This window comes from Patella vulgata, chromosome 6, assembly GCF_932274485.2.
Source record: "Patella vulgata chromosome 6, xgPatVulg1.2, whole genome shotgun sequence".
NCBI classification, from domain to species: domain Eukaryota; kingdom Metazoa; phylum Mollusca; class Gastropoda; family Patellidae; genus Patella; species Patella vulgata.
Genome location: NC_065884.2, coordinates 16054105 through 16068779, shown reverse-complemented (window position 1 = coordinate 16068779; position 14675 = coordinate 16054105). Strand labels below are relative to the sequence as shown.

Here is a 14675-nt window from a genome sequence, read left to right as displayed (position 1 = left end):
GAGGTCCGTAGTTAGGTGATGTAATATATGATGTTCTACTGATGACGTATGGTGAGGCAGCACATGGCGCATTTGGTATACTTTGGGGAGAAACTTTATCTGCAATGAATAATAAATAAATGGAATAGTGATTCTCTTAGAAGTAAAAAAAGTAACCACGCATACGAAATGCATTACTAAAAGAAGGATTTTTTTTACAAAATGTTCTGGATCCGAATTTCAATGAAGGCCAGACGCGTAGGTCGTTTACGTAAAGAAATCTAAGAGGGACCTTATAAAATACTCCTACCTGAATTGCACATGTAACCACAGAAATAAACAAAAAATCAATAATTTTTCACGGTTGAGGATTCTTTCATGGATTTAATGATCGCCTAAGCCGTTAAAATAAAAATTGCAAGTTGGAAAGAGGGGAGTTTACCTTTAATAACTCTAAAGATGGTGGCATCAAATCCTGGTCTGGCGATGATGATATCAGATTTGAACTCTATACACATTTGACTTGATATTGATGTAATATTTGGAGGTAATGTGGTTCCACAGTAGCTGGTAGATGAACCACCCGAACCGCATGCATCATCATAAACCCGCATATGATCCCATGCACAATCTGAATGATACTCAATATCAATATGATTGACTACAAGTACTACAACCTGAAACATGCGCATTATAAAAAGTATAAATTTCTACTCTCGGTTTGCAAGGTTGTTAATGGAACTATCACTGCGCCTTATCATGTCTTGTCATGTGGCGCAATCACCTAGTTTCCAGACTGGAAATATATCTGACAAAGATTTGGATGAATGTGTGTATTTCCGTACAGGACAAGATCATCGGGAAATCAGGCTGTGGTCTTGACTAAATGTGATTAGCACAATACACTAGATAATTGATACGGGGGGGGGGGGGGCTTAAAATAATAAAATCTGGGACAGAAAACAGATAAAATAACTGCCTTTGTTTAATAGGACGTTAAACATAATTTCCATTGTTCATTTCATTAGATTTTGTGATTAGTTCAAAAAATATTTTATTCAGGATTGAATAACAGATAAAATCTATATATTACATATTATTACATACTTACACTGTTGTTGGTTGAAGAAATGTTCCATTGACAATATGTATTAAGTGGATAGGTTTTATTAGTACCATAGTTTGGTGACGTAATATGACTAGATGGTATGACGTCAGTTAGAATGATATTATCACTACAACATGATACATATTGCACTAGATAAATAAATATTGCCAATAATCCTGAAACATAGAAACAGATATTTAACACTTAAATGACACATACAATAATATGAATATATGTGTAGAAAAGGCAGAGGTTTGTGTTATTCTTTTGTTATATTAACGAAACTAAATGTTTCGAATATATTATATATGCCCGAACCACCACACCGAGGGTTGCTCTTTTCTGAGTTACAATGTCCGTGTATCTCTCTAGTGACCTTGTCTTTGTCGTGTTGGGTTCTAGTTACCTTGAGTTTTGGTGTGACGCTGTGCTATTGCACTTATTATGTACATGTATGGAAAAGACATATTTTATCTTGATATCCTGGTCTGGTGGATAGGTAAATAATGATAATCTATTCCATATACAGGAATAAATGAATTGAAATGAAATGGGGTTTAAGGTTCTTCTTTTCTGCACCGACTGGGCTAATGAAGACGGACATACACCACGCGGTGTGCTATGAGAGACATTTGGCCCGGACAGCGACGCTACGGCATACTGGTATCGAATTCCAACTGCCAAGGGTTTTTCTTTTACGTGCATACCGATGTGAACACAGGACCTCCGTTTTGCGTCCCATCTGAACGAATAGACTCTGTTACACGGTAATAGCGATATTGATCTCAATGAAATATTCGGGAGTGTCAATCTATAGTGTATTATATGGTGTCGCAGATTACGATTATATCGTTAATAAAATAGTTACAATAACCATTCATGATATTTTCAAGCGATAAACACATATAACATTCAAATGCGAGTTTGTTAATTTGAATGAATACTACAATTTAATTGAATTCGAATAATGCATGCTCTCTTCTGATTCACACATATATTCTTAATAATTTTCAATAGCAGAAAATACAAGTGATCATTTTATCAATATTTTCAATGAATGATTGACATGTGCGTGTTTTAATATAATTCTTTTCTTTGTAGAAGAGTCACGAACTATAGAATTATTACAATTTTACTAGATGTGTAGTATGGTGTCTGTATGTCAATGCAAGATGGCCACACCCACACCAAATCAAAAGAAGTTGATATTCAATTTAATATACAAATTGCAATGAAGTGCAAAGAAAGTGACTTCGTGTGTAAATTGCATTTTTTGATCGTGACCATGGAATTAATCTATGATTCACAGCTGATTTTACATTGATTTTATCGGACCAATTTCTTTCTTTGCTAGGGTTGATCATCGCCATTTGAGAGAAGTTGAATCCCTTACAATCAAAAGTGGTTGAAAAGATTTCGCATAGATGTTAAAGCCGCCGATCGCCATTTGAAGAATTTCGAAACTCTTTACACATCTGGGTATCACGTGGCTAAGTGGGTAAGACGCTGGCTCGCTAGCCTGCAGGTCGGGTGTTCGATCCCTGCATTGCCCGAGAAAGTTCTACCAGATTTTCCAGCGTGGTTTCATCTTGTCAGTGATGCAGGATGGCGGGCCTTACAAGGACAGCTGTCTAGTCATTCGGATGGGACGAAAAACCGAGGTCCCGTGTACACATTGGCGTGCACGTAAAAGATCCCTTGGCAGTTGGGATTCGATATAAGAGTAGGCCGTAGCGCCGCTGCCCGGGCAAAATTTCCCCCATAGCACACTGTATGGCGTATGACCGTCATCATTAGCCCAGGTTAGGAGCAGAACAGTAGGACGTTAAACTCCATTTCATTTCATTTCATTTCATTTCTTTACACATCTTCAAAACTGAATATCGGTCCAATATGATCCAATACCGTTGAGAATTTACAAAGATATGGTGAGCCAAAAATAATAGGAAACGCGCACTAAACATAGTGTGATCTGTTGATGAATTAGATAAAATGCTTGTTTAATAGTATTTTCTTTTGGGGATCGCTACAAAAAAGTTAAAAACATATAGACGCCATTTATACATAATAGCACAGAACAAGCCACTCTAAAAACTTCAACACGCTTTTATTTTATTTTTTTTTATTTTTTTTTTATTCTTTTTTTTTATTATTTGTTTCTGCATGATTAAATCAGATTTATAAAATGGGGCGTAATATAGGATTATTCCCCAACTTTTACCTTATACTTATAATAAAATTAAAAAAATAATAATATTAAGATAATAAAGTATGCATAACATTCTTGGCTGATGTTTGTTGTTGTGTATGGAGCGGAATTCTCGGTATTACGGTATTATTTTAACTATGTAATGAATATACTACTATGTTTATTTTAATGTATGTAACTTCTTATCTATCATATTCAAAATTTACACATGTAAATTGTTATTTTACATGAAATATTCATTAAATATTTAGTTTGAATTTGTATTTTGTTCTATTTCATTTCTTACTTTAAAATCATATAATTTAGCATTGCTATACTTAAAGTAGCTAATTCTCTAATTCAATATCATCCAAAATCTTCGACATTGAAAACACGAATTATTTGTCAATTTAAATCAACATTGGTGTTGTGATCTTACGGGGAAAAGATGGGCTTCTGATATCCAATATTTAAGACAAAATAAATATTTTACCGTTGGTACAAGGGACTTGTAGAAAGAGGCTATATATATTCCACAAGTCATATTCTTATCCGTAGAGCATGCGCAATAAATACTATCGGTATAGAGTGGAATAACCAGACGCTACAGAGATTGCCATTGGATTGAGACTTCTGGCGTATTTCGGCGAATATAACTGATTAGAAATTGCAGTAAAAACAGAAACGATTGAATGTAAATCAGTTTATATACATTCACATTACATTATTATATACGTTGCAACCCATTTGTGTCAATTTCTAGATCCAAAATATTAGCGATTTAGCTCCTTTAAGTAAGAGTTTACATGCATTGAAGTAAGCATATACATTAACCATTAAGAGAATTGTGTAGTGAATTCCGCTCCACACTAGAGTTGTTTAACATTTATTGCGTATTTAAGATTCTTTTTGTTTGGGTTTATAGTTAACTACGCTATATTAAAACACCATAATATATTATTCAATAGAAATACTTTTCAAGGACGTTTTGTATTTCATGATAATAAAATTTGTTTAAAGCATTATTGCGTGTGCACTAACAGGATTTAAATACCAATAAAGCATATTGGTACAAAGAACAGTAGTATTTTTTATATTTAATTTTCAAAAATCAAATAATGTTTTCGTTTTAACAAAATACCCCACGAAATCGTCGATACAAAATCTAACCCATAGCCCACTGAATGACGTATGTTTTTCTTCATTAATCCGGACGGTGCAGGAAAGTAGGACGTTAAACCCCCATTTCATTTAGGAGATAAACAGCGACTTTTAGAATTTAGAGGACTTTTATTGTCCATTTGATACCGCTTAAATCATTTCCAATACTTTAATTGACATTGCCGATATCATGCCGATATTATATCTATTACTGACGTTTCATAACTTAAAATCCCGTCTTCATTAGCCCATGCAATCGGAGCAGAACAGTAAGAAATTAAACCCCTCATAACTTAAAAGCGCAATTTTGATATCTTTATTGAGAGAACATAGCTTAAAAGCGTAAAACATTTTAGACGTACCAGGTCGTGGAGACATATTTTTAATAGAACGATGATACCACGAATTACACTATTATTTCCATTTTTTCTGGAAAATTTGATAGGTTCATTGGACGAAAATCTGTAACTAATTGTCTATTGTGTCACCACATGTATTATTTATTAAACAAAGGGGCAAGTACATGTAATTTGATGTCAGCAATGATCGTCTCCTTTTAAAACAAATTCTATTTTTATCACACGGAACTCGTTTACAAAAATATTTTAAAAACAGGATTAACCAAGTATTGTAAGTTATTTTCATCCCAAACGAAAAGTGTGTTGAGATCCGTGCAGAAAGATTAAAGATACATTATGGGAGATTAGATAAAAAGCTGGTAGTTCTCGCTGTAATAGTTAAAAACTAGATAATAGTTAAAAACTATATCCACTATGAACCGAGAATTAAGCGACTGAACTCAGTCTGCTGCTTCTGATGAAAAAAAAATGGATAATGTAGACTATGTTTTTTATCGTACCGACTTTAGTAATGATGATCGAGGCGATGCCCAAAATTCAATCGCTAAATACTCGGTTCAGGGTGGATCAATCTGACTGAAATTTTCAGCGAATTCCCTTTACATTATTTAGTTTTTAACTATTATAGTGAGAACTACCACCTCTTTATCTAATCTCCCATAATGTATCTTTAATTCGGATGTTTATTTATTTTAGAATATGAAGTTCTTTTTTCTTTTGTGGGGGAAGGCGGAGGGGTGTGTAAAAAAAGAATACCATAAATAAACCGGTCAGTGACGTATATCCATGATTTCAAAGGAGTGAGTGTGGCAAAATTTTAAAGCTACGTGATCGTATATTTGAGAACAAAGAATTTTAACTAATTCACTTACTATTATCTCCAATTTACATTTACATTTATAGATCTTTTGCGTTTGATGATTACCCCTTAGGATTTACTATATACCACAGTATATTGATCTATGGCCGCGCCGTTGCATGGAAAACATGTTTGTGTTGTTTAAACACATTATAGAGTGTATGTTGATCTGTTTCCATAGAAATGAACACAACTTTAGGTTGTTTCAATCCAAACTCTTTTTAGATAGCATGTACAGCAATAGATTCATCGGTGGTTGTACCGTTAGATAAAAAAGGCGATATATTAATTCTAAGAATGAATGTATACCTCTTGTTCTTGTATAAATCATCCTTGTAAACTGCATCAGCTATTGTTTAAAATCCCATTTTGATGAAAGTCGAACACCCATCTTTGCTTTTAATTTCTGCAAAACAACAAAAACGCAACAACAATGTTAATTCTTTTTAAAAACTTGTCTAAAAACTAATGCCAAAAAAACGATATTTTCTAGTATTAGAGGTTGTAATTTTGTAACGGTCGCCATCTTGAAATCTAATATGGCCACCATTATTAATGTGCTTTCCAATCTCAACTTCTAATTAGAATAGTCATTTTAGTAACCAACAGGCACTACTTATTAATAAAGAGATCCATCGTAATTTTTTTTTTGTTTTTTTTTTGAGGAAAGCCCATTATCTTTAAATCTAATATGGCCACCATTAAAAATGTACTTTTCAATCTAAGAAACATAGAATATCCATTTTAGTGACTAAAATCGTAGGATGTAGAAGTAGTATTAGTATACCAGTATCTTTAGACGTAATATTAATGGAGAGGGTTATCATTCGTACTCATTTTAGAGGAAAAACCGCCATCCTGAAATCCAATGTGACCGCCATTAATAATGTGATTTCCAATTTCAACATCTAATAAACATCGAATAGCCATTTTAGTGACCAGCATTTAAAAGCATTCTTGTACCTTTTAGGCATTACTTATTAATAGAGGGGTCCGTCATGATTTGTTTTTAGAGAAAAGACCGCCATTTTGAAATCTAAAATGGCTACCATTAAAGTCATTTAAAGAAACGTTTCTAGAAAAGTATTTATCGGGTGTTTATTTCCAATAAAAGTATGGCAATTTTGGTATATATGGAAAGTAGAAATATCCAATCTTACTAGAAAAATACTGGATTCCTGAAAAACTCTCATGGGGCACATACAGGACAAAAATGTAAGGGTTTCCCTAATCGACAGCCCGACGATTAGGAATGTCTGCACGCGTGACGTCAAAGGTTGTACGCGGAGATTGAGCGCTTGGTGTACATGTTGACAAACTTTACGAAGAGTTAAACATTCAACACTTTCTGAGATAAAAATCACGGAAAAAGGCCCCGGCAGTGGATAATCTGAAAATTTAATTAGGCTTCGATATTTGTAATAAATAGTCAGCGATTAAAGACAACGCCGTCTTGTGTGTGCAATGAATTCTCCTCCGACTTCGCACCCGTTGCTAGGTACCGAGAGAGGTATGTCACGTGACACAAACATGACCTCTCTTTTGATCGGTTTTTTATAGCCAGGTATTCCCTGACAATTGCAATGTTTTGAGAAGGATTTGAAGCAAAATTATGATAAATTAATTAGTTTGAATATGTTGTTAGTCCAAATATATTATCAAATGACCCACTTTGTACCCGGGAATGTATATTTAGGTGCACGAAATCGTAGGACACAAGGTACGTTTATATGCATTATTGATTTTATGAACTGATGAGAGTTTTAGTTTTACAAATCAAGAAAGAGTAATCATGGATCAATACCTTAACGAACCTTGTGAAATATAATTAAACGTTCCCAGATGACAAAATGTCTCTTTAACGGATAATAATTAATCTTATGGCATATCTCACGTCATCTTTTGCATCTTAAAAAACAAACTGTTAAGTTTCGTGACATTTTATGATTTTTGATGTTCAGTAGTATAATATGACACTGGACGGTTTCCATTTACCCAATTTTATTCAGCGTTGCTGCATAGTATTAAAGATACGTTCCCAGAAAAGTATTTATCGGGTGGTTATTTCCAATAAAAGTATGGCAATTTTGGTATATATGGAAAGTAGAAATATCCAGTCTTACTAGAAAAATACTGGATTCCCTGAAAAACACTCATGGAACGCATACAGGACAAAACTGTAAGGGTGTCCCTAATCGACAGCCCGACGATTAGGAGTGTCTGCACGCGTGACATCAAAGATTGCACGCGGAGATTGAGCGCTTGATGTACATGTTAATAAAGTTTATGAAGAGTTAGACGTACAACACTTTCTGAGATAAAAATCACGGGAAAAGACGCAGTGGATAATCCTAGAATTTAATTATGCTTCAATATTTGTAATAAATAGTCAGCGATTAAACACAACATCGTCTTGTGTATGCAATGAATTCTTTTGATCGTTTTTCTTATAGCCATATTATTCCCTGACAATTGCAATGTTTTGAGAAGGATCTGAAGCAAAATTATGATAAATTAATTAGTTTGAATATGTTTTTAGTCCAAATATATCATCAAATCACCAAGTTTATACCCGGGAATGTATCTTTAAAAAAGTTTGGTATATTAGTTACGTGATGTCTATTCAATGAGTAAGTAAAGTGGTAATTATTCTGTGGCCCTCGAGAAGTAAAACCGATATCAGATTATTCTTGAACCTCACCTCCTTTTATGTTATTCTGGGTTTTCCAACCTAACCCATCTATTGTTATGCAAATAAAAGACATTCGATCTTTTATGTCGATTTTACATCTAAATTGTGATATTTTGTTCATCCATTACAGTAATTGAGCTCAAATCTAGATTCCTGTGCTATCTAGATGTTTTACCATGTGATCAGAAGCGGGGTGATCTATGTGGTTTTATGTCATTGTGCAAGTAAATTATAACAATTAAATCTGCCTATTGAAGGTTTTTATTTTGGCTTCAAATGTTATATAAATTATTGCTTAGACATTTATTCACACGACAGGCGAATAATCAACTCTCTAGACCATCCGATGGCGGGGGTTAAAATGGGTTAAAATACGATCACTATAATGATTTAATTAAAGAATGAAGAAGCGAGGCTGGGTCTCAATTAACAAGTAACATTGGTGCGATAATAAATTTGTCAAAATTTCAAACAGGGATAACTTCGCTCAGAATAAAGTAGTTTGAATGAAATTTTCAATATAATAATTTTGAATTATCTATTTTGGAACTATGATACCAAGAACGAACAGCTCTTTATCCTTATCTTACATAATGCATCATAAAACGTACAAAAATGAATTTACATTATAAGCATGTTTAAATACTTCTATTTTAAGGTTTGATAGGATAATACAATTGAGTTAAAACTCCTTCTCCGTTGTTTTATTTATATATAGAATACATAAATTATAGTATATTTTTTACATCGTTATAACGGTAATAAAAAATGATATAATTATATAATAACTAATTATTAACTAATTTAATTATTTATTTAAGTTTAACAACTAATTTGCGTTTAATTGTGTTTATTGATTGTTTGGTGTTATACTGTTTAATTGCGATATAGAGAGTGTTTAAGCATCCTGCTTTGTTAGTTAATAATTTTAAGTGGTCGCATTTACTGGAACTGAAAACGGAAAGAAAACAAAATTTAACACTTTAATAATAAAGACGGGGTGTGAGAATATCGTGTATGATTTATGTAAAGATGTCAAAGTTTGTATCTATATGGTAAAGATAAACATTGCGCATATTTTTTTCAGTTTCGTTGTATTTGAAACACATATTATTATGTGACAGTTAATGGGTCATTCGCTTAATCCTTTGTATCTGTTTCAAGATTCTAGTTACTAAACCTGTATCATATGTCAGACGTGACAAGCATCCAGTTTATTATCTATGGATACTATCTAATATACCTAAAGAATGTTGATAATGTTGGTCGAGTCTGGGCAGTCTTAACCCATGAGCAAGCTAAGCAGTTGCCCGGGAGTCTCGCGAGTGTAGGAGCCACATGCTAATCTATGTGAATTAATCTTTGTCGTACACAGGGGCTAAGTGAGAGGGACGCACTGACGAGCTTTGAGTCATGGTTTTTAGTTTTTGTGCCCCCTTGAGTTTTTGTGCCCCCTCGCAAATGGCAAAAAATTCACGCGGTTTCAATGCGGTTTTTAAAAATTGCCCGTGTTTGTTATGATCTCAATCTCTATATTTAACCTTTAATCTAGCACGTGGGGCCTTTAAGTAAGGCTATTAGTATCTGCGCGATGGTTTCAGTCGCACAGGCGCTTATGTCATATAGATCGGCAAGTGTGAGATAGGTCTATCCTATGTATGGGTTTGTTGGGGTTTTTTTGTTGTTTTTTTTTTTACTTTAGGCTACACGTTCTATATATACAAATGTAGACAGTGATATATCATTATCGTTGACCAATAAATATTATCGGCATTTTACATTATTTATATTTACCTATTTACCTATAGGCTTAGTGTGTGTATAAAACATACGTCATCATCATATCAAGCAAAATGACAGGACGGGTAGTGTTTATGGTGTAATTAATAGTTTAAATACTGTTAAACTCCAAGAAAGCTGCATGGTAAAAAGTAATGATTGGTTTACCGTCAATTTATATATATCTGTTCAAAACTTTTTATAGATATCAGCGTGGTTTTCCCTTTTTGGCGGTGTAGGAAATGAAATGAAATGGGGTTTAACGTCCTACTGTTCTGCTCCGAACTGGGCTAATGAAGACGGTGGCGGTGTAGGACGGGTGGCATGGCAAGGAACAGCTTCTAGTCGGTCGGGTGGGACGAAAACCTGAGGTTCCGCGTACACGTTGGTGTGCACGTAAATGATCCACCGAAATAAGAGTAGGCGGAAATGCCGCTGTCCGTGTCAAATAAATCTCATAGCACACAACATGACATATGGCCGTTTTCATTCGGCCGGCTGTTGCAGAAAAGTAGGACGTTAAACCCTATTTCATTTTTTAAATTAAAAAAAAAGGATTACAAAAACATTTCGCAATTTGTAAAAGAAATGTCTCGTGGTGCATTCACGTATAACTAACAGATTGATTCATTTTGACATTTCATCTGTGCTGAATTCTGTTCTGCTTGTACTACATAATTTTATCAAACAATCGGGATGCATTTTCTAGCAAGTCAAAATAAGTTATACTTACCACTGTAATGAGTATAGCTAAGAAAGTATCCCTGCTACATGCCGAGGTTGTAATTTACATGTTCAATAAATGTAATGATAATGCTCCGGGTTCGAACAGTAATACCGCTTTACATTCACTGCTAAAAGTTTTACTTTACAAACCCTCAAAGAACAAGAGCCAAATAAAAGATCTATTATTTAACCGAAAACTCCTGCACATGTATAGGGTATATCGTTCCACGTCACCGCACAGTCCTTAATTATAATACAAATTCCCATGAACTTTGTCCCCTCGGATTTTCCAAATGAACACTTTAATATATGAATAAATAAGTTTATTGCTTATTAGAGTTTACATGGTTGGTTGTCATTTCACCGTCCCTAACACTTAAACACGTCATGTGTCAAAGCGGATTTAAGCCGGCTATATGAATGTAGAATTGATAAAACGTAGAATAGTGAAGGACACAGGGCGGAGATTACCTGTCGAATTTCGTCACGCCTTCATACATCACTCTCCTAAAATAGTCCAATATAGAACGTTTACGTTTCCTCATGCCCCATAACTATACTTTGTATTTTCTGCCATTTTTTGATTTAGATGGTAAATCAGCCTTCGGATCAATAACTATGAAAAGGCAAAAAATTATAACCACTTATCATTTAGGCATTTAAAATATTTACATAATTATCCATTACTCAAAACTATTCATGCATTAAAAACACAGAGAAATGTGCAGATATCATCATTATTATAATTAGGTGTGTGTCCCTATTTATGTATTGAACGCTTCTAGTATAACGGAAGTGATTCTTGCATAGAACAAATATATTTCAGTAGTCTAGATGGTATTGTTATGTATTTGACAAATACCCTTAACCACTGTTTTAAAAACCCTTCATTTTATTACTAAGCGGGTCGTATAATAATCTCTCTTCAAAATATTTGGCATTATTAGCTAATAAATAAATACACTTGTCTCAAATACGGGAGTAAATTTTAATATAAAAGGTTTCAGAACAGATATTATAGTATTTATATACTATTTATATATATACTATTTCATCGGATATGCACTGTGTGCAATATTTCCTGGTAATAAGTAAAGGGTGGCCCTGTTTGACTATATAGTGAACAGTTATCTTAGCATAGGATTCTGTTCCCCCATTTTAGACATAAAGACCCCCTCCGTCCTAAATGATTTGACAAGTGGTGTATATAACGATATAAGTAAAAGTGATATACATACTACAGAACATAATAATTATATCATAAAATGATTGGTATAGAGACTCAGTCAGGCGAAGTTTCTAACTTATACCTACAAGTAATCCCCTGCTTTTGTGTGAAGCAGACCAGAAATTCTTTAATATTATTTGGAATGTTTTTATATACTATGAATATACAACCTGTATTGGACATACATTACTAAAGAGAAGTACGTTATCAATACACAAAAAACCTTTAAAAATACTTTAAGTACTTATATGTCAGAAACTTGTTTTATTTAGTACATTCAAGTATTGATAACCCCAGCGTTTTAATTAAAAGGAATTTTGTCCACATGTTTTGGCAAGAAATTAAATATTTTCTTGGTTTCAGTATTTATTTTTGTAACTTATTATAATGATATTCTGAATGCAGTTCTTTATTGTGATTTCATATTGTGTAAATATACAGTACACGGTGCGCTGTATTCCACTTGTACGCTCTTATTACGAAAATATGCCATATGTGTGACATTTGATAGAAGATAATAATGCGATTTTAGAATTTTATGAATCAACAGTAGATCTATGCTTATAATATAAACGTGGGATCTGTTAAGCTGACTTTTAACAAATCGTTTTTAAAAACGAAAAAGATAACGAATAAGCAGTTTTATAATATGCCAAGCTACTTATGATATCAAGCGTAGGCTTTAAATCATTCGTACACCCAACCCTCCAAATGATACAATATAAAAAAAATGATGAAACGTTGTAAAAAAAAACAACCCAGTAATAACAAGACAATTAATGGTGACCATAGAATAATTGTGTCCTTTGTATTTCCAGTTCAGTTCTAAATACCATTGAAGTAATTTAACTATTATCAATATCACTATAAAAAAATATGTGTGAATTGACGGGAAACTTTGCAGACTATTTGTTTCTTCCACATATAGGGGCGGGTTGGGTAACTCTGGGCCCTCGGACCAACTGGTTTCAGCGGATGCGAAGATGAATTTTGTTTATTTGGAAAAACAATATGTCTGAGACCCAGTCCTACCCTGCTCCTACACAGTAAAATACAGATTCTCTCTATCCAGTTTGTGCGTAGAATGACTGGATATACATGGACTCTTCAATATCAATGGGTTAAAATCAACTCATATAAAAAGTGTTGAATATCTTGTTGGTCTAATCTATATGAAGTCTGAATGACTGACTAGTATGATGTGAAGCCTTACAGTCATTGTTCTCATAAAAATCATGCCCAACTACTCACTAGAATTCATCTCTTAATTGGATAGAGAAGGGGTCAAGACGGGTCAACTGAATAAAAAGTATGGGTGTTGTTAGATTGTATTATAGAGTTCATGTCAATCTTCATGTATGTTACCGCTGAAAATAACAAAAATAAAAAACGAAAAGAAATTAAATGAAAGGGGTTTGAACGGCTTACTTTACTGCACGAACCGGTATAATGTTATGAGGCAAATTTTGCCGGAAAAGTGGGCCACCCCCAGATTTGGTCAAAGGTCACGAGAAGTGATCAGGGCTAGTGCTAAACCTAACTGCAATGTGTAGCCGAGATAATTCTTATCCACGGCTGCAATTGATACACTATTCGAATCTTTGAGCAAGCAAAATTAGGTTCAATTGCAAAATTTTCAACACATATCATCACAGTTTATGTTCCAAATAGTGAAGAGTGGAACACTAAAATCATAATCTTATCTTACCGAACAGTTTTCTGTATTTTCGAGTGGCAATGCCCCCATGTGATTCTGGTTCGGTGGCCATTTTAAATTGAACAGAAATTTCGCATAGCAGTTGGGTTTAATCAATCATATAATTATACCGTAAGGTTTATTATATGTTAAGCTATGTACAGTACAGTTTGGGGTCAGTGTAATTGGCACACAATTCCCAATATTAGACCAACTTTCGTGCAGTAGTTCAAACATAATTTATCTAATTCCATGTAGACAATGTGACAAGCAATACGTAGGGGAGACTCAAAATGCACTTAGGGAAAGAATTAACGGTCACCGGTCAGACATAGTCACAAAAAAAGACAAACCGGTCTCAATTCATTTCAACCAACCAAATCATGAACATTTCTGATCTCATTGTCACGCCAATAGAAAAGACCAAGAGCGACTTTGAAACTACAGAAGAAATTAAAACGTTTAGGCTAACAAGAGAAAAATTCTGGATTGACAAATTGAAAACAACAGCCCCCCCCCCTCAGGTTTGAATATTCATACGACTAGCGCAATAGCCCCTTTTGTAGTTCCATTTAGCGCAACAGCAGCAAGTGCATCCAAAATCATCAGAAAACACTATACTGATCTCCAAGAAAATCACCCGAAAATCTTCACACAGAAACTTATAATTGCACATTCTAAAAATAGAAATCTGAACGACACCCTAGTGCACAGTAAATTAGATTAAATAAGACCAGTCTCCACCCTAACCCAAAGCAAATCATATATTAAGTCCTATCCCTATCCCTAACCGTTAGTAAATAAAATCAACTAGATAGAAGAATCCCTAGCCCTAACCCGGTGATGTGGAACAAACACGATTTTTTAGAAAATCTAATCTGTAGTAAGAAACACACTAAT

At 33.9% G+C, this 14675-nt stretch overlaps 1 long non-coding RNA gene across 1 annotated transcript; it reads right to left on the bottom strand.

The window, feature by feature from the left end:
* Window positions 1-1098: 1098 nt before the first annotated feature.
* Window positions 1099-11231, bottom strand: LOC130013090 (uncharacterized). The gene is made up of 3 exons (XR_008788430.1): window positions 10859-11231; window positions 5964-6060; window positions 1099-1263 (listed from the first exon to the last, which is right to left on the bottom strand). It is a non-coding gene; the product is annotated as an uncharacterized LOC130013090 (long non-coding RNA).
* Window positions 11232-14675: the final 3444 nt, after the last annotated feature.